This window comes from Drosophila ananassae, chromosome XR, assembly GCF_017639315.1.
Source record: "Drosophila ananassae strain 14024-0371.13 chromosome XR, ASM1763931v2, whole genome shotgun sequence".
Lineage (NCBI taxonomy): Eukaryota > Metazoa > Arthropoda > Insecta > Diptera > Drosophilidae > Drosophila > Drosophila ananassae.
Window position 1 is genome coordinate 9,718,571 of NC_057932.1, and position 7,645 is coordinate 9,726,215.

Genomic DNA, 7,645 nt, shown 5'->3' on the forward strand with positions numbered 1-7,645 from the left:
AAATCGTGTTTTTGAGGTCCTTTTTCAGTTTTTTGGTAATATCTCATGAAAAAAACTGTTTACAAACAAAAAAAGGATTTTGATTGACAGGTATTGAAGTAACGTTTACGTGGATATATAATATGTGCAGATTGAATCAAATCTCTGTAATGCACAAGCGAACAAAGTACAAAAATAGTGTCATTTTCGACCAATTTTGAAAATTTCAATTTTTCAGATCGATTTTTGCCAAAAAAAAACAATTTTTTTTCTAAGGTTTCAATATTTGAGGGAAAAGATTTATTATGTACCAACAATTTAAGCCTAAGATTATCCAAATTGAGTAAGAAGTTTAAAAGTTATAGTAATATTAACCGTCAAATTTGATATTGGAAATTGTAACGAATACATATTCCTACAATATCTGTAAGTTCCAGCTGCCTAAACTTGCCTACCCATTATTGGCATACACTTAAACATGAGGAAGTCGCCGTTTTACTTCTTATGAGTGTCACAGATAATTAAAACTTGGTATGATCTACCGATTTCAATAAGAAAATAAAAATCTTCCATAGGAAAATATTTGGAGAAAAATCATAGAAGACCAAAAATGAATGTAGAAAATCTGAGATTTAATTTTTTGATGAGTATTCCAAAGATATGGTAACTGCTAGATGACATTTTGTAATTTTAGTTGGTACACATACATTTCAAAAATGATATGTACTAGAAACAATGATGGTCATCTTCATTACACGGCCCATATAATTCCATATATGGTAAAATTTGATCAATTTCTTCTCTTAGGTGTACCGCGAAAACTATGGGTGATAGAACCTATGTTTGTTCTGGATTTTGGTTCAGGGGAGCCTATAGGTTATGGAGCAGGTAAAATTATGCGTGGAGGAAAAAAAAAATTGGAAATTGTCGGAGTGTGTTATTGAAATACACAATCAGAGAATTCTTCATATCATTGGGAAAACCTAAATTACGATTGTTCGAATGTCTATTACACCTGTCGTACAAGTTAGATATCAAACAATGGCAAGCACGCGGAAATAACAAAGATATCATTGATATCCGAAAAAAGAACATTCAAAAAGAATTTCGTTTACAATTGGAGCTCCTGGTAGATGAACCGAAACAAGGATATGGCATTACAAATGATGGGAACACCGCGCGACGTTTCTTTCAAATTTCGTCTAATTCTGCAAAAATCACAGGCATTGAAGTGGAATTGATTGAGCGATTTCATGTTATTATTAAGATAATCAAAAGAGCTAGGCAACATTTTTCGCGAAAATGCAGTAGAAAAAAAACAATGGAAGATATTTTTTTTGCGACTACTCGTGAAATCGGATCCGATTATTTCTGCACTAAGCATGTTAGGAGAAGCCCTTTAAATAATGGTGTTACTCCAATAAGTTCCGTTTCAAAACTGTTTTTATTTCATACACTTCTCTTACAAGAAAGATACATGAAAATCTTAAATCTATTTAAAACTACTTATCAACGGACTGCACGCTAACATGCTATGTGACCCTTTCTTAAGTGCTTCAAGTGCACCACATAAATATTTTTTTAGACTGCAGGATATCGTTTTCAAACCATGCTGTTGATTACTTATTCCCATGGGTCCGATCTCTTACATTCTATCTTTGGAATTCGTATCATGTTCAATGCTTGAACAAAGCAACAAAAGTAAAAATGCAAATCCTAAAAAGTTGTCGCAATAAGCACTTTCATTGTGAAAAACAAGAAAGGAAAGCTAACTTCGGGCGGATCCGAAGTTGATATACCCTTGCAGTTGAGTCGCAGTCCGCTAGGTGGCGCCACGCATCTTATATTATTAGACATATAACGGATCGTATATAGTCGGCCGATCCTTATTTGGCATATTGAAATATTTTGCCCAAATAGTAATCTGTACCAAGTCCCATCTTTCAAACTAAAAAAAACACCAAAGTTATGCCAATTTCGATCGTTCTATGACAGCTATAGGATATAGTCGGCCGATCCTTATGAAATTTTGTACACAAGATATTTTGGTCAAATGTGGAAAGTCTCAACCTCTAACATAAAAAACACCAAAGTTATGGCATTTCCGATCAATCAGTTATATGGCAGCTATAGGATATAGTCGACCGATCCCGGCCGTTCCGACTTATATACTACCTGCAAGGAAAAAAAGGATGTGTGCAAAGTTTCAACTCGATAGCTCCAAAACTGAGAGACTAGTTTGCGTAGAAACCGACAGACAGAATAAGTTTGAGATAAATCGAATATGTTAATCTACGAACTACAAATAACACAGTGTTACAAAAATGACAAAAGTGAATGAACTTTTGAAGTGACATAGTAGGAATTGTTCATTGGGTCGAGTATATCACAAAACCATTTTTGAAATATTTTTAACACCCTCAAAATCTTGATTTATGGTTAAAAAACCGTTTTTCGGGACTTGTTTGCGCTTAAAAATTCCTAAAGTCGTTTTTTTCAACCGATTTCAAAATTTAAAAAAAAAAAAGTTCAGAATCACAGTTACACTGTGTAATTCATTAATGTGTTTGTCATGAATATATAAGTACAATTGTTAATAAGAATTGATTAAGAGAGTTTTCAACTATTACAATAGACAAATTGAATTTCATAGAGGAAATTCTAAGGAAGTTAAATTGACCCAATATTTACATAAAACCAACTTCAAAATAATTTATAAAGAAATGTCCCATGAATATGCAAAAGAATTAATCAATGAATATTTATGCTCCAAAAAAAGTGTTATTTATTTTCCTTGTGAAATGGACTTCATAATATTTCAAAATTCTTATATAGAGATTGTCAGCCCAAATAACTTAACCAAAGTTATGAAAACCAGTACAAAATTAAAAGATGTCCAAACATTCGCTGAGTTCAAGGAAATTATCCTTAAAGCTCACGTAGAATTATTACATCCAGGAATAAAATCCCGATTATCAGAGAATAATTCAACATATATTTAATGAGTGTAAAATTTGTAACCTTGCTAAAACAGAACATAAAGATACAAAAGTTACATTAGAATTAACTCCAGAGAAAAATATTTTTTAGATTTTTACATCATCGATAATAAACAATTCTTATCTTGCATCACTGTGGACGTCAGTCCACGAGGTGACGACATGCCTTGGCGTGCGCGAGACTCTATATATAGCCGAAGATTTAAAAATTTTCTGTAGGCAACCGATCTAAAGGAATTATATACCAATCAAAAGGTATTGTTTCAATTAGATAACACAGGCCGACAATTTCCAACTTTTTTTTTCCTCCACGCATAATTTTACCTGCTCCATAACCTTTAGACTCCTCTGAACCAAAGTCCAGAACAAACATAGGTTCTATCACCCACAGTTTCCGCGGTACACCTAAGAGAAGAAATTGATCAAATTTTACCATATATTGATTTATGAAGGCCGTGTAATGGCGATGACCATCATTGTTTCTAGTACATATCATTTTTGAAATGTATGTGTACCAACTAAAATTACAAAATGTCATCTAGCAGTTACTATATCTTTGGAATACTCATCCAAAGTTGAAATCTCAGATTTTCTACATTAATTTTTGTCTTCTATGATTTTTCCCCAAACATTTTTCTATGGAAGATTTTTATTTTCTTATTGAAATCAGTAGATCATAACATGTTTTAATTTTGGATTTAAGGAAGAACTCGAAATAATTTTATTGAATTTATTATAGTTAGTTAAACAAAGTTTTCTTCAATTAAAAAGGAGTTTTTAATCTCATATTTTCAAAAAGTCATGGCTATCTAGAACTGTTTCTATGTTGAAAAAAATTTCTTAAAGTTTCCGCAGGTTCACTAAAACATTACAGATTTTTTTTAAAACATTACAGTGCGCTGAGTATATATTATAAGAACATTAATAAAACCTTTTTAACTGGCGCCCGAGCAGAGACCTGGTGAAAAACCGCAAAAGGATACAAGCTTCGAATCTCGTTCAGATCGGTAAAAAAATATCCGTTCAGAGGGAACGTGATTCAGGTATAGAGGAGGCTCCGTAGTAGACCCACACACAGGAGGAATCGTTGCTGCGTGGGACAAAAAGGAATCAGCCGAACCTATCGTCACGATAGCACGCCGAAATGATTTTAATGTAAGCTAGTTAAAAAATATTTGAAACAAAAAAAATTTTTATAAGAAACGATTAAAAACACAAACAAAACAAGAAAGGAAAGCTAACTTCGGGCGGAGCCGAAGTTGATATACCCTCGCAGTTGCGCCATTTCCGATCGTTCAGTTATATGGCAGCTATAGGATATAGTCGGCCGCTCCTTTTGAAATTTGGCAGATCAGATTATTTTGTCCATAATAGATATACGTTCCGACTTATATACTACCTGCAAAGGAAAGAAGGGTGTGTGCAAAGTTTCAACTCGATAGCTCTAAAACTGAGAGACTAGTTTGCGTAGAAACAGACAGACGGACAGACGGTCAGACGGACAGACGGGCATGCTTATATCGACTCAGGAGGTGATCCTGATCAAGAATATATATACTTTATAGGGTCAGAGATGTCTCCTTCGCTGCGTTGCCCACTTTTGACCAAATTTATAATACCCTCTGCAAGGGTATAAAAAGAAAAAGTTTTATAATATTAAAAAGGATATAAAAAATAATTAAGGAAATCCCAAGCAAAACAGACAAATTAATAACATAAGTTCCAATTGAAAAACTTAGAATTTTTAGAAAAAATTAAATATTATTCGTTTGACATCCGATCAATTAACCCTCATAAGACTATTAACGATCATCCATTAAAAACCTCATTAAAATGACTGAACAGGACTTGGTAAATAGGATGGGAAATCTTGCAGGACCTTCGTCCTCTGAAAGGACGTGTTTGAAACTACTGACGGAAAAAGACATTGAAGAGAAAATTAGGGACATACTTCAAGAAAACCTAGCTGGGTTGGTTAAGTAAATCATTAATCCAAACAAGGACTTTTTAAAATTTTCAGACCAAATAATTAAAAGGGAACTAGCCCACAATATTGGCGAGTTTGATAAATTACCGGACATAGTGCGGACGCTTTGAGATTTTTTTGGAAACAAGACCGAATATTCGTCTTGGAGGAAAAGCGTAGAAAGAGTTTCAAAAGTTTATGACAGTAAAAAAGGGGTCCCCAAAATATTAGCAATTAGGAACAAAATCGTCGGTCAAGCAGATGCTGTCCTCGAATCCTATAACACACCTTTGGATTGGGAGGCAATATCGAAGTGTCTGACTGCACACTTTGCTGATAGGAGAGACCTAAAGACCCTAGAATATCAGTTGTATGCACTTAACCAACGCAGCAACTCGATAGTTGACCAACAACTTTCTCTGATTTTGAACCAAATTGGGAATCTCGAAGCATCTCAGGAAACTATACAGGCCCTAACAGCACTGTATAGTGAGAAAACACTGGATACATTTGTAAGAGGCCTGAACGGCAATCTTTCCCAACTTCTGGCTATTAAAGAGTCCCACGACTTAGGACATGCATTACATCTTTGCAACCTAATAGAGAATCAGAACACTAGGAATGGCCAAACACCAAAAGACATATACCCCAGAAGAGATAACTTAGTACCCCCTAGAGGGTATCCGCCTCAAGCCCTAACCCGAGTGACCAAAACAAATTTTCAACCAAATCTGTACTATTACCCAAGCCAAGTAAAAAAACCCGCAATCCCACCAAAGATATTTGAAACAACACCAAACCGACCTAACCCACCCAACCAAACCCAGACAAGTCAACCAGGAGCGAAAGTTTTCATTAACCCCAACCCACCTCCCAGACCCCAACCAAAGCCAACACCCATGGACGTAGACCAGTCTATTCGTTCACGCCACGTTAACTATATGAATAGACTTCAGGACAAAAATTTTGTAGGGAAACGACCCCTGAGCAACACAAATGTTCAAAATACTAATAAAATGCAACGCCAGTTCAATATACAAGCAGAGGTAGATGAGGAACAAGAATATTTTCAGTCATCGGAAGAGAATGGAATAAATGAGCTGGATGAAGAAGCTTCTTAGCGAGCGGAATCCGAACAACAGGAATCCATTGATATGTCAGAATTATAGTTTTTAGATATATATAATATATTTATATAGATATAGATATTATATTATCGGGAACGGCAAAACTCTGAAATTCTTAATTGACACCGGCTCAAATCAAAATTACATTCAAGCGAAACTAGTACCAAGCTCTAAACTCAATAGTAACAACTTTACAGTAAATTCAGTAGGAGGGAATAATGAAATAAAACAACATACAATAGTTAAACTTCCCAACACATCAGATACCCCACTAAAATTCTTTTTATTAGATACTCTGAAAAGCTTCCATGGAATTCTAGGTCACTATGAACACTACTATGAACGACACTATGAAGAAACTAAGGGCAATAATAGATGATAAAAATGATATTCTGCTGTTGCAAAATAATAGGAAAATTAAAATCCATCAACTAGAGGCACAAGCCGTAAACAAGATCAGACCAACAGACGAACATATGACAGAAACCCAAAGAGAAATATTTAAAAAATTTACTATCACCCATAAAAACCTTTTCGCTGATCCTGAAACTAAACTAACTTACACTACCAGAGTCGTAGGTGAAATTAGAACTTCCTCCGATACCCCTGTCTACGGAAAACACTACCCATATCCGGCATCGCTTATACAAGAATTGGAACAATAAATTCAAGAAATGCTGCAGGATGGCGTTATTAGACCCTCACGGTCACCCTATAATGCACCAGTTTGGCTAGTCCCGAAAAAAACCGACACTAATGAAAAACAAAAATACAGACTAGTTATTGATTATAGAAAGCTCAATGAGGTAACAATATCCGAACGGTACCCTCATTCCTGAAATAGGCGAAATAATCGCACAATTAGGAAACAACAGATTCTTCTCAGTACTAGACTTAAAAAGTGGATTTCATCAAATACCACTTAAAGAGTCAGACATGGAAAAAACTGCATTCGCAGTGATTGGAGGCAAATACGAATTTACCAGATTACCATTTGGATTAAAAAATTCACCAGCCATATTTCAAAGAGCTTTAGATGACATGCGAGAACACATAGGAAAACTCTGTTATGTTTACGTTGACGACATCATTGTTTTCAGAAAAACAGAAAACGATCATGCCGAACTTGAACAAAGTGCTTCTAACATTACAAAAAGCCAATATGAGGATACAAATCGACAAATGACACTTTTTCTTAAAAGAAGTCGATTTTCTAGGATACACGATTTCAGAAGAGGGAATTAATACCAACACTGAACAAATAAAGACAATTAAAAACTTGCCAATACCCAAAACACTAAAGGAACTTCGATCATTTTTAGGAATGACAAGCTATTATAGGAGTTTTATTAAAGAAACCTTTAACTGCCCTCCTAAGGGCAGAAGAAGGACGCGTATCCAAATACAAGTCAAGCAGAATAGCCATTAACCTGGACAAAGAAGCAACGGGTGCTTTCGAAAAACTTAAAAACACACTTATATCTAGGGATGTAACACTAGCGTACCCAGACTTCACGAAGGAATTCCAACTGACCACAGACGCATCAAATTTTTCCATAGGAGCCGTTTTAGAA